At 41.8% G+C, this 24,169-nt stretch overlaps 1 long non-coding RNA gene across 1 annotated transcript in view; it reads right to left on the bottom strand.

Annotated features, from left to right (window-relative positions):
• Window positions 1-24,023, bottom strand: part of LOC137103759 (uncharacterized) — a 55,703-nt gene extending 31,680 nt beyond the window's left edge. The window contains exon 1 of the long non-coding RNA XR_010911598.1: window positions 23,777-24,023. This is a non-coding gene — a long non-coding RNA (uncharacterized lncRNA). The remainder of the gene's footprint in view (window positions 1-23,776) is intronic.
• Between the last annotated feature and the right edge of the window lie 146 nt (window positions 24,024-24,169).

Below are 24,169 nucleotides of genomic sequence, written 5' to 3'. Positions count from 1 at the left end.
ATTGCGATGATTTGAAGCATTATTTGGGTCAATTTTTAAACTATCCATATTTTCTGAAAGCCAAAAACAAACATGTTTGGGGGGGATTGTTTTTTATTTATTTTTTATTTTATTTTTTTATAAAAGCCAAAAAAGCTATTAAATGCAGTGGAGAGGTTACACATTTGCAGTTGTCTCATGTTTGAGATCACTTTGCAACCTTTTAATAAATCAGATCATTTAGGGGATTGTTTTTATAAATTGGGTCTCGAACCCACTAAGACACGTCCCCATGAGCTCATGTCAAAGAAACAAAACGACCAAAGAGCAATGCAAAAACATTTCTCCATCCAAAAGAATGTCAGAAAATAAACAGAGCAAATGTCCATAAAGAGATGCAAACATGCTGAAGTAGATGCAAATTGACCAAAACCTACAAACAGGAAATCCAAACAAACAGAATTGGGTGGGGACGGGGGCAATATTCCATCACTGGTCAGAAAGAAACATCATGCCAGATGAGGGTCCCTGGAGTGGTCTGTCTAACTAATGTGTGCAAAAGTTTTTGGACACCGCAGCATGATAAGTGTGACTTAATTAACATTTACTGAAAAATATTTGCAGCTATTCTCACTCAAAATGGTCAAGTAGTAGCTCAGATTTGTACTTGAGGATATTTACTTTCCACCGATGTCTTTTTTTACCTGTGTCCATCCCTGTAATTCTCCCTCACACACACACACACACACACACACACACACACAGACACACAGACAGTGTGTCCTTGCTTGCTTGTGGATACTTAAAACCCGAAATAGACCAGTCAAATCAGGCACCAGGCTGCCTGGAGGTAGGAGACAGGAAAGTCGACCAAATTTAAACTTCCTCCAGCCTGAACCGCTCGGTGGCTGGAGAACGCCAGCTCACCTGGCACCAACATACAGGACAGAAATAGGTAGATATGCAGTCAGTCGGTGTGCAGGAAATGGAGCCGTGTATCTGAAAATAGGATCAAATTTGAAACCAACTTTGTGTCCATCAGCTTCACCTTGAAGCTTCTCCTTTTCATAGTCAAGTAAGAAAAGCATGAATTCAGAGCAGAAATGCATTAAGAACCTGGATAGAAATAGATAGAATTTATGTACAGTCTCCCTGCAGCCTGTTCTTACACACCGGTGCCAAGTACTGCAGATGTGGAATACAAGATGCTGGGAGAACTGCTTTGCTCTGTAATCATGTCATCCGATACCCACACTTTTGTCTTTCTGAGGAATGTTTGGGAACGACTGGATAAGTCCTGCAGCAGGATAAGTCCTGCCTTGGTAACGCACCTCCTTCCTAAGACCATATGAGGATGTTATCAGTAGACAAACTGTCTATCAGTGTCAGCATGCATCAACCATAGGCTTGGTTTTTGTTCTGGGCAAGACACTGAACCCCTAACCCCCCACCAGTGTAGTGCTGGTCCCAAGCCCGGTAAAATTGCATTGGGAAGGGCATATGGAATAAGCATGTGCCAATCAACATGTGGACAAATGATACAAATGAGGCAAAAACAAAACAAACAAAAACAACAAAATCCATAGTTACAAAGATTTCACATTCAAGAATGAAACGGACAGACAGACAAACTGAAAACATAACGCCTCCGACAGTTTCCGGTCTTTACGCAAAATGTTTAAAAATAATAATTCAGAACAGGCCGAGCTGTAAAAGCAGTTGTTTGAATAAAAAGTGTATTATGTCACTGTCATATCAGACATAATATCAAGGTAATTTTACAAGGTCATACAAAGGTCACACAGGCAGATATGACCGACTACACATTAATACCTGAGCTGACATTGTGCGGAAAGGTTGGTTTCATCCCGCACAAGTTCCCAGTTGATCATAGTGCTGAAATGTGGGTCATTTTGCAGTTTTCCAGAGTCCCTGGAAGAAACCCATGCAAGCTCGGGCAACTCTCGGGACAACCTCATCCAGCATTGCTAAGCTGAACCTGGATCAGTTTTGCAACCTACAAAGGAAGAGCAACAGCTCTCTCACCGCATACAGATGCATTAACATCCATCTGTTTGCCTTTATGTCCGTGTTTATTTAGTACTCGGTGTGTTACACGACGGGCTGAGCTGAACATGTTTTACTGTTAAGGTGACAAAAGGGTTCACTGCTAATTGAAGCTACGTTTTCCAGCTGTTCAGTAAAGTATATTTCCGTTGTTACTTTTATGAGCAGACCTGACTGAAGATGTACTGCACCTGTTGCCTCACTGTCACTGAACTGATATCTAATTAAGTGATATATCTGCTTTGACAGTCAAATTAGTGTGTTGTGCGTGTTGACAGACGTGTTTTGTTCCTGCTGACAGAGCTCTGTCCACGTGTCACTGTGGCTCCCAGCATGCTCTCTGCTTCACACCCAGACTGATTGCAGGCTGTCTGCTTGTGTCTGCTTCCCTCTGTCTCTTTCTGCACATCTCTGTCTCTCTCTCTCTCTCTCTCTCTTAGCTGTCAAAGCCACTAATGTCTCTTTCCCTGACAGCGCTGCCCCTCTCCTTATTCACCCTCCCTAGCTCACATTCACATTCAATAAACCTCCTCTTCATCAGCCGAACAATCAATAAAATCAGTCAGTCTTGACAAATTCATTTGTTGGTAAATGGTGTGCAGCCCCAGGGCGCCGACTCTCCGACGAGCAGATTATCGCTCTCGTTTTGCTTTTCCTCCGACTGAGAGGCTTCGGCGTGTGTTCCTCTGTGACTGCCAGGTCTCTCTGGAGTTTGTGACATTCAAGTTCAGTAGCACAAACGCATCAGATAAATATTCCGCGCTCCTAAGAGTTGCTTATTATAAATAAAGTTCCGCTTCTGTCTCAACACAGCAGATGATGATTAAATGGCCACTCACTGACCTGATGTGGTCATCAATCACCGTGCGAGACGCATGTAAAAACACAGCACTTGTGACATGTGGCTCATAAAGAATGAGGCTGTTGGAGATCGAGCAGTCCTTAGCATATCCTCGAAACAACCTCAGGCGCCTGACATTTGTTGTCAGGATTTTAAGCTGTGATCTGTTCGGTGGTGAACGACTACGTCGACTTCTTCCACTGCTTGCATACGGAAACGCTGATTTTCTGCAACATTTGTGGCTTTTGAGGTTTGTTATTCAGGATATTTACATGCACTTAAACTTGCAGTCACTTTAGCTTTAGCAGGAACAAGCTGTGAAACAGCACTGACACATCATCACCTTCCAAGGTGATCTGTTGTTTTTCTGTTTACTTCCCATCCACAGTTTGAGAGCAAAATAATGCTCAGGGTTGGAGTTAGCACGCAAGTCATGCGCCATGTGATAAGTGTGTATTCTTTTAATAGTAACTGTATTAAAGTGTGTTGTCTCAGTTTAGTCATTTAATTACTAGATTATTTAAGCAGTAACTAAAAATGTAATTTAGAAATGAGTACTTAATTAACATTTGCTATTAATAGAATCTCATGTCTTTCAGTCCGCTCACATGTACCAACACTGAGTCGGACTCTGATGGTCGACCTCAAACATTAATGTCTCTGCAGCAGGAAGGTGCAAAACAGTAGAAGTTGGAGCTGAATCCGCTAAAAAGCGTGTTTGAAGGAGCCAAGGTGGCTTGTAGCATAGAATGGTGGTGGTCTTCTAGTTTCAAAATCCTATGTTTGGAATTTAAGACCACGCTTTCATAATTTCATGTTCAGATTTTCTAAAGCCCTCTCTTAAATTCCTCACACTCAAAATGTTGAAATCTGTCTGTGTGCTCTCAGATTCCCTAATTGTCGCTGTGCTGCTACACGCTTGCTAAACGTCTGCTCTGCTGTCTCTGTTCACCGATAGCTTTATCAATATGAGAATTCTGGAGCCCACTGTGCTCCTGGGAACCTGCAGTGCAGCAGAACATTTTGTTGGCTTCTTCAGATCCATGCATTACAACAATCCTGTCTTTGAGCTCTGCAGGCAGCTCCTTTGACCTCGTGGCTTTCGCTCGGACACAGTATGCATTTTCAGCTGTGAGACCTTCTATAGGGGTGTGCGTGTTTCCAATCATGTCCAATTAATTTAAATTACCGCAGGTGGCCTTCAGCCAAGGTGCAGAAACATCTCAGCAACGATCAAGAGAAATGGGAGGCACCCGAGCTAAACTGTTGTTCCAAAGGGTCTGAATACGTAAATGTGATATTTCAGTTTTTTCTTTTTGATAAATTTATAGATATAGACACCGAGTGTAGATTCATAAAATATATTTGAGCGATTGTAGTATCGGGCTGCAGCAAAAAAAGTGAACTTTGTGAATGCACTGTGAAACGCTGCCTTTCCATGACACTGCTAAGCTACTATTAGCTTTGCTAAAAGCGTGTCAGGAAAATGACGTGATAGCAGCTCTAGTTACCATTTAAGTACAAAGACCTCAGGTCTTTAAAATTATTGGACGCTTCTGACTCATTGGTGCTTAGGTGGTCATTGATGTCAGCTCCATTCAGCCAAAGTCTTTTCTCCACACTTTGTCTGAATGCAGCAATCAAAGACAATAACCAGCAACCGGTGGCTCGGCCCATTTTTAATCAGAAAGGAAAAAAGAACATGCCTGAAATGCAGGAAAAATTTGGTGAAATCCTGGCAGGAACTGGGTCTGAAGACCAGGCCCAACTTGTTCTCAGCGATCACAGACCATCATGTGAGGAAAACAACTATTTCAGCCAATAGAGGTCGACAATTTTTTATAAATAGGGACCTAATTTTAAACCTATCAGTGACATTTTATTCACCCACAGTTATTCAGACTTCTTTAAACCCATCTTCAAAAACCCCTCAGTCCTCCTTTGGCTGTGACTGGCTGGAGCTGTGGCCTTCATGTTCATCACCAGCCAATGAGAACACAACCTGATGAGTAACAGTAAATGCTGCTTATATAGTGCTTTTGTCCAAAGCGCTTTACAATATTGTTTTACCACCCAGGACAGACTCTGCCATGTAAGGTGCTCACCTGTTCCACCGGGAGCAACTTGGGCTTCAGTGTCTTGCCAAAGGACCAGGGATCCAACCACTGACCCTGTGACTCGGCTGCCGTTACTTACGTCAGCCGCTGATAACATAACTAGATCAAGAGAGTAGGTGCACATCAATCTGTAAACTGGAGTCAGATTCTGATGTGCACGAAGAGAACAGGAAGTAGGATCGTGGTTCAAGTTTTCTTACAGAGAAAGAGGAATTTATAAACGTAGCTTAGCTTTAGCACAGATTACACACTCATAACAAAGAAGTGCTGTTCATGGCTGCGCTTGTTCATCAGGTGGTTGTCACACTTCCAACATACTGCCATGATCCTCATGCCGCTGCAATGTAAACTCCATCTGCATGGCTCTGGGCAGGGGGTCGGCTGATCCTCACATATCAGAGCTTAGCATTTTGACAGCACAGCAGGGGCCCCGCCATCACCTTAATCCACCCTAAGGCTAAAATGTTATATTGTATATTGTATTATATATTCCTGGATCAGACTGTTTGGTGTTTGCCAGATTGGAGTAATTTACCTCTTCGTACATCTCTCATCAGTTAACTCATGGCTCTGTGGTCAGAGGTGGTATCTTAGGAACAACTCGAGTGGATTATTTAAAACACAAGCACTTTGTGTAATGTAGTTCGAACAGTACTTCAGTTCATCCATGAATCAAAGTGTTAGTGTGTGTTAGTGAGGGGCTGCCATTCCAATTCATCAATGTCACTAAGGCTTTAAAAGTGGCCTTGTTCCTGTCTTTTTTCTTTGGTTTATGATACATTTCAAATCATTAATAGAGAGAATAAATGTAACAAACCAAGCACACTGCAGTAAACTGCCGGACTACAATCCATTTACATTGATGATGCTGGACAAAGGACGTATGTAATTGAAGTTTCTCTCTTTTGTGCAGGGTTGTGGAAGTCAAATTCATGCATTCATTCCCAGAGGTGATGCGTTATTGCTATGGATGGTGGTGGCAATGTGGTCCTGGAGTGGCCATGATGTGGTGTGGCATTGTGCGTTCGGATGCCATGTAGGTTCAAATCACCAACCATGAAACAGTGCAGCCCTGTATTACTGCTAAGACACACTCTGATGCATATGCACGTACAGATGGGAACGCTCACAAATACCAGTGCACGCGCACACACACACACACACACACCTCATGCACTAATTGCAAACAACACACAAATACTTTCCAGTTGCAATGGAGTGGTGATGTTGACTTGTGTGGCCAGAGATATAAATGTCACAGTTTCTCCTTGCTTCACCTTTCATGACTGCAGCACAGCAGAGTGTAGAGAAAATAAAGCAGCACACACACACACGCCAAAGAGAGGCTGAGAGAACAGTTTATAACCTCCTCCACACTATGCGAGGTCAACCAGGGTCCAGCCATGATGGCTGAGAGTAAAGCCTGTCGCTGCAACACGAGTATAAATCATGGAGAAGTGCTGCGTCAAAGGTGACTTAACTTGCTTTAGACATTCTTCCGCTCATCCGCTCAAGAGAAGCCATAACCTCTAAACACACAACCATAGCCCTTCAGGCTTTCAGCTTGCGGTGCTGTGCACATAAAATAACGAACATCCATCTTCCATTTCCCTCCACAGATGAGCAACAATCTCTGTCAGAGATGTACTTAGACACACCAGTGTCAAACCACACAATGACTGATGAACTAAAGTGAACTGAATCCCTCCGGTAGTATCCCTACCCTGCTTCTGCAGGGAGGGGTCTACATCTGATGGCCAAAGTGCATGAACTGGCTCCTTTAGGTGCAAAAGACCAGCAGTTCTACTCAGTTCTTATTGTTCTTGAGGGTGTTTTCCTCATCTCATTCTTTTGGTCACCATCCAAAACCCGTACCCCACGGTGACAGCTGAGACAAAGACTGACCATGGACTAGAAAGCTTCACTTTCAGGCTCTTCCTCAGAGACACAACTTTAACACAGTGGTGGATTGCAACCACCATGATCCTGGGAGCTGTGTCATCAGGAGGAAAACCTTCTGTTGGGATCATCCAAGGCAAACTGGTGCCAGGCAAAGAGACTGAGTAAGGGATTCAAAAAACTTAGAGCTACATGTACGACAGAATCCAGACAAGGGGGGTCTGGGACCTAACGCTGAAGCAGAGAGAAGTTAAACAGGGCTCAGCTCCAATGAATGACCTGAGGACTTGTGGGTAAACCATCTGCAAAGGTTGTACATAAAAGGGCAAGTCTGCATAGACTGAAGTGTAAAAACCAGCATTTGAATCCCACTGCCTCCACAACTTGGACTGTGAAAACACGTTCTAGTTAAAATTATCCAGGGAAATCTCTGCAGAATAAAGCTCAGGCTCCTACTTTAATGCTTTCAAATGTACTGCTACAACTTCAAAAAGGTAGCATGATCAGAACTTGCTCTTTAAACAGTTGTGCCTGTACAAATGAGGGTAAGAAACACAAATATGCTCCATTATCTATATTTAATATTGTTTATGGTGTCCTGACCCTTTCTATGAAGGAAGTGTTCAAAGACAAAATATCTGGGACACCTACAAACACACCTGTGACATGTTTGCCTTTTCCACCAGGGGAACTTATGGTGAACCTGCTGTGACTGGTCCTTTTGTTTTAACTGTCCTCTTTTGCCTTGGAGACAACATCCGAGTGCTAAATTTCAGAGCCCCTTAAGAGACTGTACTAAATGAACACTTAGGTGGTTGTGGGGAGTGGGTGGGTGCTCCCTGGACTTTTGCCCATGATTGATCACACAGATGCTGCTTGTGACTGGTCAAACAGATTAACCACGTTTTTTTTTTACCTCCTACTAACTTCTGTGTGAAAAAAGAAAAACTTTTATAACAAAGAACAAAGGACAGCACAAACTTTACAAATTATGTCTGTCCTGTTCCTGACATTCATCCGATTCTTTCAGAATTTTAAAGTAAATCAAAGCGAGACTGACCTTTGACCTATGGCTGATCGGTTCACATTATGGGAAAGTCCAGGTTACAGGTGTTGCTAAGTTCCTGCAACATTAAGGGCAGTTCACACATTCAATGTTAATGGAAAGTCTGCGTGACAAGAGAAAGTGAACTTTCTGCAAATACGCTCTGACACAATCAGCCACCGAAGAGCATTTTGACTCCAGCAGAAACCAAATCAGTCAAAACAGTTTACTACCTGAAATACAGGAATTATCTAACTAAAAAGCAAACAATGATGATCATCATGGTTTCCCCATTGTTAATGATGAGTTCTTTACATAATATGTAACAATAATTATCACAATCATTAGACTAACAATCTTTTTTGATTGTCATTGAAATCTTACCTGCTCCAATGACATTCGGTCAGCAGTGGGTTGGGATTTGACCCTGCGGGTCAACCTGATACTCTACTGATTGAGCCACCAGGCTGCCGCCTAATTGTTGATTCAAGTGGTAATTGAAGCAGGAAGTCAATTTACTATCCAACGTGGAAGAATTATAAAGTAAAAAGGAGGAAAAGCTGCTCGTCATGGTTCACCTGTTATTACCAACATGTAAACTAGTATAACCAAATAAAAAAAACTTTACCAATGTTGGTGGCAGTCCAACAACTGAGCAGTCGGAGCAGGGTCTGTAAATGAGCACAACACTCCCCTAGAACTGCAGCAGCAGAGACCAGCTACAGGCAAATACCTCGTAGCCCTATGTGTTAACACACTTAGTGCTGACAGATGCAAAGCGGCCACTTGCAGTAAAACGATGCAGGGGACTGTGTTGTTCCATGAACAGAGGTGGAGACAAGGACATTACAATCCAGGCATCCAGAAGGACAGACTGGGGTTTGCATGGCTTACTAGAGGCAGAACTCTGCCCAGTGCTTTGTGATACTCACACAGGAAGCTACAACAAGAAAGTTCTGACAGTGTTGTGACAGTGTTGACAGATGCCGGTAAACAGCAGAAACAGTGTTTGCTACGGAATAATCCAGCATTTATTCGGCTTTATTACAGATGCAGCTTCATAGACTCTTGCTTGGCATCCACCCTCATTTTGGACATCTACTGACATTTTCACCAAACTGTTGCATATTTTACCCGACCATTCCAAACATCCGCTATGTCGTGTCTGCCCCAGAGCTTTTGTTGCAATTCTCCTAACAGTCTTCATTTGCTCTAATCTCGCCATTAATATAAAAAAGTAAACATTAAAAAAAAATAAACATACCATAAAATCAGGGGGAAAAAAAAAATCAAATAAAACTTCTCCTACATGGCTAAATGACCTGTTGTCCACTTAAGTTTGTTTTGAACGTACCCTGGATTTAAGGGTCAGATGAATTGCCCACTAGGGGTTGGTGAAGTGGGGGCTTTTCATGCTAATCACACGCTGCAAAAACCAGCACATTTTTAACAATCCCTTTTATTATTAACATGTACTCCCACTCCCTGACCTGTCCGCTGTGTAGTTATTAGAGAGAAACACACTCCAGACACTAGAATATGACGAGCATCTGCATATTACGGGAGAAAAACAGCAAAATCAGCAGAGTGGAGGCAGCGAGCGCACACACACACACACACACACACACACACACGCACCTAATTTAGCAGCTTTACCCTTGTGCCTCTCATCAGTGTGAAGTAGAAGATGAGGTCAAGGGAGACACATCCACACAGAAAAGAGCAGGGCGAGTAAAAGAGCTAAAGTTTAAAAAAGGCTGGCAAAGGTAGGGAACCAGTTGTGGAACAGCAGAAGAGACATTTTGAAAAAGGTGTGTGTGAGAGTGATGGAGGGGGAGGAGAGGAAGGAGGAAATGGGAGGAGGTCAACATTAGTCATTCTGTCGCTGGTAATTGGACTGCAATTACATGGCTTTTGGTCTTCTTAGCATCCTATAGATAGACCACGGGGTCCATCCATCAAACTGTTTGTCCAAGTGTTCACCGCGACCGTGTGCACAAGAATAAGAAACCAAGTTAAAGGCCGGACATAACTATCAGGGGCTGGAATGTGATTGAGTAAATGTACTTATTACAATTTCATTACGCGACATGTTACTAATTCACCACATTTTACAGTCATAGCTTATTAAAAATGTGAGCGTGCATGAACACAAGGTGAAAAACATAAACCTGCACATCATAAGCCTAATTTTCCCACTCGCGGGTGCAAAGATGAAGAAGAGAAGAGCCGGTGTCCGTTTTATCACCATCACGTTCAAACTCTTTTTTTCCTTCTCAAAAGTTTTTTTGTCTCTCTAGATGTGACAGTTTTCCTTGCGTGTAAAGTGCAGTGCCGTCAACTGCTCAGCTAATTACTCAGCTAAACACCAACTCTACAGCACAAACAAATCACCAAACTAGGGAATGTTTTCTATAATGTGCTTCAGAACCGAATAACCTGATGAAGACCACTGAGGGTTTATGGAGGGTACTGGTGGAACATCATCTCAACACGGCAGAGTCACTACCCATGTGCAGATTTGAAATAGAGAGAAGGGAATCGTGAACAGACAAAAACAAAAATAGCCCATAAATCTACAGACATTAACAAAGGTGCTTAAATAGAATCAAAATAAACCAGTGCAGTCATACAAGATATGACTATACCTGTAAGACTCATTCGGTAATGGTATTAAAATCATACTAATTCATTAGTTTGAAGGGGAAGCCGTGCAAAATGATTTTCTGGTGGCAGACGCAGGTGCGTGTTCCTCTAGGGTCATGACCTTTTACTCCTTCCCACAGTGTAATGTGATGTATGAATGTCAGATTTCTTTAAAAAACAAAAAAAGTAATAATTTTTTTTTTTTTTTTTTTTTTAAATCAAATCAAACTGCCAGCAACACTTGTAGCTTGTTGTTGTTAATAGGATTCCATTTAAAAGTCCAACTCTGTACTTTTCACAGACCCTGATAAAGGCTCCAAGCTGACACACTTTGGTTATTTGACAACCTGCAAGTGTTGCTTCCAGTTTGATCTTCTCAGTTTGCTTCCATACGTCTGAGCACCTTGACCACAGGTGGGTTCGTGCCAGAGGTTCTTCTTTAGCTTTTTCCACTGACAAAATACCGGCTCTATCAGCTGCTCTTCACATCATCCTACATTGAGTCAGATTTATTTTGTAGTTTTTAGACTAATGGAGTGTCAAAAGTAGACGGATACACAAGCAAATATACAGAGCTCAACGTCATCACATTTAGACCTGCAATGGCTCTTCACAATACTTGTGCTCAGTGCCTCAAGTCCTCTGCTGATCAGTTCCATCTCCGAGTTCTCTTGCAAGTAGTTCTTGTGATCAAAATCAAATTAAAGTTTAACTTCATTCTAAACAGAATAACTTTTAGTGACATCTTCAGTGTGAACATGTTAAATCTGCCCCAATTGTTCTTTCAACTTCCACTGATGCCAGAGTGTAGTTTACACTCTATACACCTCAGTAAACTTCTACTACTGCAAGTTACTCAATACGACATTTTCAATTGGGCAGGAAACAAAGCTAATATACATTACACTACAACAGAGCAATTAAATGTAAATCTACTATTAAAGACCCACCACTCAATCAAATCTTTCTGAGTCTAGTATTTGGGGGACAGGTTTCTGCAGCAAACTGCATTGACAACACCACGCAGTTTGTCAAACTGTCCAATCCTAACTTTGAAAAACAGTTCAAGGTTTTAATTGCAACACTGACCTATGGGAAGCCTCCGTTTTAGCTATGTAGAGAATGGACTCGGGATACATTTGCCTAAATTGACCTACATCTGTCTTAGACAGCATTATATAAGTTAGTCCAAACATGTAGCTGCCACGTGCTTCTGAACACACATTTCCATGTTTAAAAAAAAACCTGAAGAACTCGTGGCTGCCAATCAACACTTCAGCTCTGAAGCTTCTCTCGTGCCAAAGTTTTTCAGTGTTACAGACGATTCACCATTTTTATTATATTTTTCCCTGTCAACATGCACAGACACCACACAATTTAAAGGATTTTACTAAAAACTATACAACTCCCTACTAGGGGTTTTCACCATTTACTCATAAGGGCTGTAAAGATTAATACCTGGATCACCTGTGCACCAATGACAAAAAGTAACACCTACCCAAATTAGTTGCATGCTGGGCCCTAAACACAAAAGGACCATTGACCCACTCTAGCCCCGCTTCACATATGAACTCCAGACAATGTTCGGAAGCATAGTGTCTTTCAGAATTCCAGTGCAAGTCTGAAGACCAAAGACAAGCAAAAGGGACATGAGGTGACATGAATATAGTACCTTTCACACATGCACTGAACCCTGACATTCTCCTGACTCTGTCTGGAAGACTGTGTGTGAGAACTGTCCCAGTGAAACGCTGCCGACCTTATCCGGACTTTATCCTTCGAGCCCACTAGTGTAACGTCCATATTCTGTGCATGAACTCGTCGCTGATCGCCAACTGAAAACCAGGGGTTTCTTCACACTCTAACAACTTCCCGCTGTGTGTGAATGGTGACTCCAGACAATGTCTGACGACTTCTTCTAGCATTGTCTGCATTATGTGTGTGAAACAGGCTTAAGTTCCTCTGCAGCTGCTGCAGTCGCCATTACTCCAGCTTGTTGATCGGCAAAGCCAACACACCTGCAGGCATCTCCAAGGAAACTGGTGCTGCCGTTCGAGTGACGGCAGAGGAAGCACCGACCTTGATTTTGTTACTTAAGCATTTTTCACATTGTCCACGCAAACAAAAATTATATATTTACAGACACAGACTTGACATTATTTCTTTATTTCTGCAGATTGTATAACACTTTAAGGACGGGGTGAAGAGGACCAATTTGGACTTTTATTGGACCTTAAAGCAAAAGATGTGAACATGTCCTGCAGCACTGAAAGACAAAGCACAGAGTTGGACTGAGAAACGAGAGCAGCTGTTCCTCGGTGAGGGAGAACAAGCTCTCATTAAAAAGTTACCCTCTTGCTGCTCTTCCTGATCTCTTTTTGCATAAGCTTCTTCTCCAGCCTGCAGCTCTTGTTCCTACTTTATTCTCATTTTCCTGCTGCCTTCATCATCTGTCACCTCTCCATGTCCCTCCTCTGTACTGTCTTTATCTCTGATCTCCGCTGGCCGCAGAGACCGAACAGAGACCAGCCGAGGTGAGGACGTGTCAGCTCTGATCACTCCCTGTCACATCAGCACAACTTATCGGAGCGCGGGGCTGGAATCACGGCCATCTTCTTTAGCATTCAGCCTGCGATCCCCAGGCTGCCAGGGCCCAGTGAGCCTCTGCTTTGAATGACTCGGATGGGAATGAGATGTCACTGTGTGTGCGTGTGCATGTGCGCGTGAGAGAGAGTGCGAGAGGGGAGCAACACCTGCCAGCATCAATCACAAGACTCCAGCTCTGACACACACATGCAGACACACACACAGTTACTGACAAACATGCAAAAAAACACATCGGTGCCCTTGCTCCTTGGAAACTGCATTTCAGTTCAAGAAGACACAGAAATGCCAACACACACACACACACACACACACACACACACACACACACACACTTCCAGAATATATAAATACAGAAATATATGGATTCAACTGAAACCACTATCACACAGACTCACACACACTCGTAAATAGCTGCCTTTTAGCTCTCAGAGCACAGCGTCGCTGGGTTTTGACAGAGAGCGTTCTCCATTTATGTTTTATTCACAGTTTGGTCACCTTCAAAGCGACAGCTGAAAACAAACAAACACTTTAGGGAGCCCGAGCACAGAGAATGGATTTCAGTAACTACAGGCTTCACCCTGAGCCGAGGGAGGTGTCAGATGGACTGCGTAGTCCGATTGGCTCAGAGCATCAGTCGCTCCTTTCCCCACTAAAAGCCAAATAATGGGGTAAAGTTTGTCACCTGTCCGACTGCATGAGGGTCCGAGTGGGCTCTGATCATATATCCACGTGCATTAGTTTGTGTATGCATCGACTGTCCACGATGTCCGTGTGCCAACAGCACGTGCTCAAGACAAGTGAAAGTGAAAAGTATCAACACCCAGAATCAGATTTTTGCTGCATTATTTCCAATTACTCACACTATAATCTTTATATCAGTCCAATATATCAAATCTAATATCAAACTGATTCGAGTACTTTTCTATACAAGGATACAGAAAGATGTCCTTAGTACCTTTCACACATAATGGTCACGGCTAGAAAAGGTAATGACAATAAGTAAACTCACGAAAAATAATCACCGCTCGTGTAGTAACATTTGAAAATATACTGCATTTGTTGATATTTGTGACTTTGCTCAGATCAGATCACATTTCCAGACTAATCTATATGGGAAACCAGGAAATTACTTTTTCTTACAGCTGTAAACTGAGGCAGCCTTTTAAACACTGTAAAGGCAGACGTGCATGTTTTTTTACCTCAGAGTCTACATGGCAAACAGTAGGCACAGCAACACATGGATGGAGTAGCACGAGCCAGTGAGTGAAAAGGATCAGCTGGGCGTCACTGCTGGAGATGATGTGAGAGAAGCTGAGCAATGAGGAGATGGACAAAGACCCTCCTTTCAAAAGTGTGTTTGCATCCAGGTATTATATGGTTTGGGAATCAAATGTTTCCTACTCCTGCAAATTGAGCCCTTAGAGGCCCTTCTTAAATCTGTCATGTCTGGGAAACATCCTGATAAAGTAGAAAAATGTTTTTCCATCCTTACATGTGCAAAAGGCCCTTTGGCTCCCACCACATTAAGAGAAGTACCAGCCCAAACTTTGAGAACTATCTTCAGAGACAAGAACAAGGAGCCCTGTGATGGATGCCGTTCTCCCCCGAAGACCTGCTCTAAGTCAGTCTGGGATTACATGAAGACACACTCAGACAGACTGATAATGTCAGAACAGCCATCATAAATTATTTCACAATTCAATAACCATGAGAAGCTTCTACACTGTGCCCTCACAATGAGATGGTGTTTTTACTCCCAATCCCACTCAGAGTAAAGGTGCCAGAAGAAAGATTTGCTAATTACAGTTTGTTACAATATTTATTAAATGTTCAGTTCTTTAATGCAGTGAGACTGAGCAGACGTCTGTGGCTTTACTTTTCATTAATTGGCCATCGATTTGTTAACACCCAGCAACAAACAAATGATGCGTTTCCTTTTTCATTGGTCTAATAAAACAGTCCAAACACATTTATTGCACTGAGACCTTGAGACACGTTTTTTCTTGCACAGCACAATAAAGTATAAAACATTTTAATGGCTGCAAATGTTGCCACCAAATGGATCCCAAGATGTACATTTTCCTCCAGACGTCTCTGGTCAGGAAACATTATGGCATTTAAACTGTGGGGCTGCTGCTAAAACTAGGAAGAGCACTGAGATCATACTGTGTCGGCACAACCCTCGAAATGTGCCATTTTAAAAACAGGGTCAGTTTATCACATTATGTAATATTCACTCACGTGAAATTAACTATTCACAATAAACAGTACTTTTACCTTTGGTACTTCAAAGAATTTTTCAACTAAATCTTTTCTACTTACTAACATCTTAACTGCAAGACTTGTAACAGTATTTCAGTTTGTTACTTTACTAAGTAAATATTACTACATCTTCCACCTCCACTAATAACAGACAGGTTTTTGTTTTCTTTTTATTTTACTAAAAAAAAAAAAAAAAAAACGTCATGAAAGTTTAAAAGCTCAAACTCTTGCAGTGTATTTGTGGTCCATGGTTCAACTTTCCTCCAAATTTCATTTTAATTTTACTGAATGTAGGACAGAAATCATCAGACAACAAGGTTGTACAGGTCTTTCTGAGTAAACGACAGCTGCTGTTTAATCGATAATGGAGACGTTTACATGCACCGAAGTCACCGGGGTTCTCAGAGAAATCATGTCTCTGGTAATTACGAAACTGTGTTTACATGCACTTAAGAAACATGGCTGATAGAAATCTGCCTATACATGCAGAACAAGAGTAACCTGATTTCTTCTTCTTCACCTCAAACGTATTTTATTCCGTGTAGTGATACAATAAGAAAATAGCCTTTTCTATGTGTTAGTGTCAGAGTGACAGCACAAGGGGGAGAGAGGAAAAAAAAAAGACGACACACAGCTGACCCACAACAGGAACAGTATGAATTTTAAATGCTTTGGTTTACGTTCGGCTGCAGGCAAAAGTTGCCCAAATCCAATTTTTTTTTGGCCACATTTATTTTTTAAATGACAGTTTGAAAAGCACAAATGACAAGAACTCTTTTTTCAATTTTTTCCACCTTCACATCAAGTTCTAAAACAGATACGTGTCTGACGTTTTCCAATGTGATCTCAGTCTGAACAGTCTGGAGTCATCTTTGAGGAGACGCGCTGGCAGATGTAATCAAAGTTTGTCTTGACATCGGAAAATTTTGGATAAAATCTGCTTCTCTGAATCTGCTCCCGTCATGGCTCCGACTGTCTTCTCATCATCATTTGCTTATACGTTTGTCGGCTTCCACTGCACAACAATTACAAAATGTAATTGTAAAGGTTTGCTTCAGCTCCATCCATGATTAATTCCATGCGTGTCAAGTCAGGGCCATGGCCAGGAGTTTGATATAGGTCACATTTAAACACTAAAAATTGGATCTGTAGTTTGAGCGGAGCTTTCTTTAAACATCTATGAGGGACTTTGCAAATTGTCTGTAGGACTTTATGCAGACTTTGTTTTAAAAGGTGAGGCGGCTTCCCCCTGTTAAACATCTCTCCTCTCATTCAGCTGCTTGTTCCTGTCTGCAACCTTTTGTTATGCACATGCACAGTTGGAGAAAGACCATTAGAAACTTGGTTGCACGATTACATTCTGTCAGAGAAATCTGCGTTCTGACAGAACTCTACTTGGGGAAACCAGGTTTCCCTAATCCCCTTCCCCGAGTTCGGAAACCAGCTTTACTGCTTTCCAAAGAAAGACGACTGTAACCTGGTTACTTAAGTCCATATAAACATACTGAATGAGAGGTGGCTTTGAACAAATTCAGTAAACACTCAGCATCCCAGCAGAGGGATGTGAGGAAAAAAGCCTCAACTTTATGCAAATATGACAGTTAGCAGTGAAAATTTTAGAGTTAACCCGATGCTGCTGTTGGATCACAAGTAAAAATAGGAAATTAGGAAGAGATTTTTTTGAATTATTATCAGAGAGGAAAGTGGTGGGAGGGAGACAATTTTACTGATATGTTTAATATCATCAGTAACTTTTCAGTAACAGTAACTTTTCAACATATCCTTAATATAGTAACTGAAAAAAGAATAAAAAATGTATTTGTCTTTGTGCATTTTATACAACCTGTAACAGACAGAGTTGTGACATAACCGAGAGAAACAAACCTGTGATTCAGTGAATGCATCATCTCACTAACTTATTGTCTTGTTTGCCACTTGCCCATAAAACATAAATGGCTCTCACTGAGCAGGCTGTGTGTTTGTCTCTGCTGCTGGTGGAGCCTGTCCCAGAGGTTTGCAGGTCCTGTGTGACTCCGTCCTAAATCCCCCAACCTGCTCACAGCCTCCATCCTGCTGTGTTCACGAGTTTAGACATTTGTTCACAGGAAACGTCCCCGACTGCTATAAGCGAGCAGCAGAATATGTGTAATGTCTGGCTCCTCTGGCCTTAAACTGAGCCAAAGTACGAGGATCGACTTTAACGTTTCTGCAGGGAGGATTCACATGAGCTAAGAAATAGCTCTGCGGTCAGGTGATCTCTAGAATAAGCAGAGGAGGAAACAAGAGGCGGAAAGCGAATACAAATACTGGAGACACAAGAGGCGGCAACAAGGAGAGGAAATGGTGCAGCCAAATTTAGGAAAATACAGGAGAAAAAAAACGAAAGGAAACAAGCTCAGGAGGTGGAGAGGCAACGAAACTAGGAGATGAAGGAGGAGAATAGTGTGCAACAAGGTGGAAAGGAAAGATGGAAAGAGAGCATTTAGAGAACAGAAAATAGGGTAAGGAATCATCAAAAGGGAGTGAAAGCAAAAAAGGGAAATGGCAAGAAAAGAGAAAATATAGAAAGTAAAAAATCAATAGGAAAAACAGAGAGGTCAACAGCAGAAGAAGAAAGGGAGGCGAGTGTAGAGGAGACACTACAGAGGACAAGGAGTGGTGGAGTTCACCCTGCTCCTTTCTGTTGGTTTGTTCTCCTAACAAGCCCTCATTTGCTGCAACATCTCTCAGGACAGGAGGAGGCTCATGTTTGAATAATGACAGAATAAGGACGAATAATATCTGACCCTCTGTGTGTGTGTGTGGACCCGTGTTGCAGCTTTCCGCTCGCTGGCTTTCTCATGCAGGGACAGAAGCAGAAAACGTGTATCGTTCACATGTGGCGTTCAGGCTTCTCGTCACTGCAACAAATCCACGAGGCAGAGACACAGCAGATAGAGAGTTCAAATGGATTCATCAAGCCTGTGACAGATACTGGAAATGGATTTCAGTGCCTGTCAAAACAAACAATTCTTTTCTGCTTGAGGCTCACAGAAAGACAGCCGGAGGGGGACTGGAGATGGATGGAGGATAGCGCTGACTCCCCATCAATTTCAACTCTGCTCTTAATGCAGCTCACACACACACACACACACACACACACACACACACACAGAATGTGATAAATAAACAGTGGGGTCACACACTAAAATCTTTACTACACTTTATAACCCCTCTGTTCTCTAGCTGCTGTTTCCATTAGATTTGCATTATTCATTATCCCCATGCTCTGATTGGCTGGAGGTGTGGCCCCCTCATCTAACCACCAATCAGAATGTGACGCAATAAAGAATGCAGATTATCTTTCTGTATAGGAGGTTAATTGTTTAGCATTTGGGATCTGTACATCACCATGTTAGGTCTGAAATGAATCAATCAAGTGAATAAAAAAAAAAAATACACTTAAAAATTAAAGCATCTTTAATTACGCACATGTAAAAGATACTTAGATTTAAAAACAAAAAGTTCTTGTCATTTGTGCTTTTCAAACTGTCATTTTAAAAAATGGATGTGGCCAAAAAAAAAAAATTGGATTTGGGCAACTTTTGCCTGCAGCCCAACGTAGACCAAGGCACTTAAAATTCACACTGTTCCTGTAAAAGATACAAAATGAATAATTTACTATTTAATAATAATTTAGAGGAACTGGAGTTATAATTAGTCAAATTTAGTATTATGCTATTTGACTAGTTATTAATAAATTGCATTACACTCCCCTCCAAAAGTATTGAAACAGAACCAAAACCTTAGAACCACCTCTCAGTATAAGAAGAGGTTATATTATAGAACCATCTCCTGTCTGACAGAGTCAACTTATAAACTGAGAAACTACGCAGACTTTTAGAACAAGATTACATCTTTAACTGGAGTTAAAGATGTAGTCTGCATGAATTTACCATTTAATTGCATTAAATACATGTTTAATTTGGATTTCTCACAATGTAAACATCACATACTCAAATTGTAATTGCAGCCACTTTAAAATTGTAATTTTGACTCATCATAAACACCCTGTCCACCTATTAAACATCAGCTTTGTATAACCCCACTGTGCGAAGGTGGAACCGTTTGCAGCTCAGTCGAAGCAAATCACTAGCATTTCTCAATTCCCAGCTACTCAATTTGGATGAATTGTAAAATCCTGTTGGACTGAATTTTATGTTACTGTTCCAGAGGTTTCACAGACAAATTGAGGAACCGATTGATTGAAACAATAATAGTAAAAATAAGTGAACGGAAACATGGAAAGATGTGTATTAATAGGTGGTTTATTATGACAAGATTATACTGCACTTAGGCCTCACAGTGAGACGAGAGTAAACTACTGCTGTGTGTGAGTGTGTGTGAGTGTGTGTGGATGCGTGTGTGCATTTAACTTGTGTTAATGCGTGTGAGCACTAGTGAGCATTTTTAACATCGTTATTTCAATTATTTGTGTGGTTGGGAATACTTTGTGACAGGTCATGAATTATTCTAGTCCTGTGCAGGAAGCGTGTGTTTATCTACCCTTTAGACTGCTTATTGACGCCACACACACACACACACACACACACACACACACACACACACACACACACACACACACACACACACACACACACACACACACCGGAATGATAATGCAAAAGATAATTAAGAGTGATACTGAATTACAAAATGGATGAGATAGTCTCGGTTTGAATCTAATTAAAGGTTCCTCTGCAAAATTAATATGAATACAGACAGAAAAAAAAACAAAAACAACAACATTTGTGTATGTGGGCTTTTTCTGCCCTGTACACATGCACACGAACACACAGAAATAAATAAGACTAACTAATGCACTCCTGGCACCACGCACAACGTTCCTGACCCACAGCCAGAAACATGTCTCCAACAGGCTTTTAAAGCTGTGTTGGTTGAGTGCAGTCAGTTCAAATTTGCTGTTTAATTCCTCTAATCTCATCAATTTAGACCATGTTAACCCTTTAAAGTGATGTGTCGTCATAAAATCTCTTTGGTTTGTTATGTGCCAGTATGCAAATGCTGACATTAGCATCCGTGTCCGTTAATGAGTCTGTCCTCCTGTAAAAGTCCACGTGTCGTTTGTGCAGCAGGTTATTACGACCAAGGTCTGTGTGTTACAGACACAGATCAGCAACAACATTAGCACCACCTGCTAATTTTAATATAAAAATAATATCATTATCATCACATAAAGTGGCAAAACACAGCTCCACCTTTACCAACGTGACCTTTGACCCTATTTTTTTTATTAACTACAGTTGATATTTTACCATTATTACCATAATCATAAAGCACACTTGCACTTTTACTTGAGTATTGTATTTGCGTACGTCACATTTTGCTGTGTGGCTGCTCAGAGTGGCCATGCTGAGCATAACATGTAACATTTCCTTTGTTATTACCAACTAAACTGAACGTTGGATGTGGGATCATGTGGGGTTTGAACTGCGGACCTCTCACTTCACAACTGAGAATCCCACCCTGGGTCTGACTTTCACTGCAGGGTTGCAGGAATTGTGCCCAATTTCAATAATTCCTGCAAATCTAGCATTAATTTACAACAATGTTAATTAATGACACCACTGCTCAACATTTCTGTGTGTCACTGTTTTCTGGACAACAAATGCCCTTTAAACCTGCTAGTAGGACAAGAGACACATGCTGTTGTTCAGGCCGATATGTTGCCATTCATTTAATTTCCATAACTATTTTAACAACTGATGCATTTTGCTTGTTGGGATTGTAAACACAGTTCCATGATTAATGAAAACACCACAAAATAATAACTTTCATTGACCTCTGTCAATCAATGGACCAGACACAAGATATTAAAGCAGACAATGCTGCCCAAAATGAATTACTCTGTTACAAGAGACTACAACAGTGTACTTTTGAGTAAACAAACTATTAGTATGAAAGTATTTTGGTCTGGGAGGAGTGAGAACACAAGAACAGTTTAAGACCCCAGTAACAGCTACACACGCCCCCACTTTCATCTTCATAATTTAATGCTCCAGCAATGTCGTCATAAATACGGTATCAATCTAAAATCTGTGCACACACACACACACACAGAGAGAGAGACAAGGTGGCAGAGGACCAATCACTGTGAGCAATCCAAGCAGTGCAGAGAGACAGAGGCACCACATACCTGCCACCATCCATCAACATCACAGGCTCACAGTCGTCCATTCACATCCATGTCAAGAGGAGAGGAGAAAGGAGACAGGAGAGGAGATAAGGGAGGAAACCAGAGAACCCAAAACAACGAGATACAACAAGAACATGGGAGGAGAAGAGGAAAAGGAGGAAGATGTGAGAGAAATATACAAGAGGACAGAGGGAACGACAATGGCATAAGGAGGACAGGAGAAGAAAGAAGATACAGTTCTTTGTTTGTCATAGATAGAAGATGCACAACAAAACTGCATCAGATGGAGGGTTAGTGTTGAGCCCCTGTGACTGAGTGGTCTGCCACTATGGGCCAACCTCACCTGGTCCCTAATACACGTTTTCAGCGATGGGGGAAACCTACGCAAACATGGGGGGGGAGAACATGCCACGGCCCACAGAGACCCTGTCCAGTCTGGGCGTCGGGAAACAAGTGTTTTTCCTTGTTTCCTCTATTATCTAATGCAAAATTCTAAAAAGGGCTGTTGAGTAGTAAGCTGTCGAATCATCAGGCCATCGCAAAAAACCTAACTTCCTGGTTAATTTTAGAAAACTTGCAAACACCTGCACCTCTCACCCTGCAGCGCTCCCCAGGGGGACGCTGCGCGCGCACACACACACGCACGCACACGCACACACACACCTGTATTAAAATAAGTTGTTTGTTTTGTGAAAGTGTTATTATGGAGTATACTTTCCCTCGAGCTGAGACCCTGCAGCTCGGTTAAAGCTGCAGCTCCTCTAACTTGCGGAGCATAAACACAGCGACATAAACTGGATCAGAACCTTTCAGATGCAGCTGTATCTCAGGGTCTGTGTGTGTTATGCTCAGGCAGCCACACACAGGTTTGACCGGTGCTTGGGTTTCGAGCACGCCTTTCATCTCTCATAAGAAAAAAAAAAAACACTGGTCCCTATCAGACGCTTCTGGCACTTAACCGACTTTGACTCATCTTTGGGCTGAACTTTCATGCATGACCTGGTGGTATTTCGGAGAAGCGGCGAGTCATCTCAGCTGGATGCAGAGTGAAATTTCCCCACCTCTAATTTCATTATTGGATCACAGAGGGATGATAAATCCACCCAGCGGGGGGGGGGACTGAAAGAGCAGCACACTAATAAACTCACGCAGGCCAACAGCGCCTCCCGGTGGTCGGATGAACACATTCTCACACTGCTCTTATTAAAACGACAAACTTTTGGGATTGAAGCATCATTTCAAAAGGAGTGAAGCGACATCAGCAGTTGACTTTCAGCATCTCTGAGTCGATTTATATTTTAGATATTAAAGACTGAAATACTACATGGTGCCGTTCATTATTCAACATCAGTTTGAATATAACGAATAATTTGCCACAATTTACAAGTTCGTTCAGTCAGTTTCACAGAAGCCTCAAACATGTTTTTGGTCGAAACTAAAATATTAATGTGTGAAAAATAGATATGCACTAAAAAAAACATGTTACTATGTTACAATAAAAAAAAAAACCTTTTCAGTCCAAAGCTAAAACTTTTTTTTGCAGGCACTAATTTCCCTCTAATGGAAAACCAGTGATTAAAACATTGATTAAAAGGATCCTGGAGATGAGAAACTAATGGATTGGAGTGAAAATAATAAATAATGTTATAATGTACAGAATAAGTTCATTTAGCTTTGTTGGCTTCTAGAAATACAGTGAAGCCTGATAATATTGCTAAAAAACAACTTTATTGTTGAGTTGTGTGTTGGAATATGAATGATTAAGTCTTATAACAGCAGCATTCTCTCATATTGTTGTCATATCTGTGGATAATCTTCATGCTGTGCTTGATTAGCATTTAGAAAAAAAAACTGTTTAATGCAGCTTCTGTGCTTCTTCAGGGGAAACTTCTCAGACAAATCACAGACATTTCTGAAGGTTCTCACCAAAGAGTCACAAGCAACGACTAAGACGGAGCAAAGACTGGAAACGGGTTGGACAGGTCCGCTTTTAGGTCAAATCAACACATGGAGCTCATCTTTCTGACCACAGTCCAGAGAAGATCCAGAGAAACTCCAGAGAGGCGCACGCGGCCTTTAAACAGCAGGACACACACATACAACACAAAGTGACTCACGTTGGCTCAAGTCTTTCCTTCGTGAAGAGGCGTTGTCTTCCCAGGAAAGTCCCTCAGTCTGCTTGTCCTCTCGCGTGTCCATGGCTGATAATCGGTTACCTGTTCTCACTCTCACACACCTGAGCTCGTGCTTAGCAGCTTCCTGTTGTTCGTTAACGCGTCACCTCTTTACTCTTTAATCTTCAGTCGTTCGTTCTTCCTCTTCTTCTTGGGGCCTTTCAAACAAAGTGAGACCACCTGTTTGGGGTTTGAAATAGTCGCGTGCGTCTGGGCGGGGCTGCGCTCTTAGCACCGCCCCTAGATTTTAAGAGCGACGGAAACTACGGAGCCTGCGAAGTGACGAAATATTTTCTTTATTTTTTAAATCAAGTTATCTAGGAACAGGTTAGTGAT

The sequence above is a fragment of the Channa argus genome, chromosome 18, assembly GCF_033026475.1.
Source record: "Channa argus isolate prfri chromosome 18, Channa argus male v1.0, whole genome shotgun sequence".
Classification (NCBI taxonomy): domain Eukaryota; kingdom Metazoa; phylum Chordata; class Actinopteri; order Anabantiformes; family Channidae; genus Channa; species Channa argus.
Note: the sequence above shows the minus strand (reverse complement) of the source record. Positions and strands in the feature narration are given on the sequence as shown.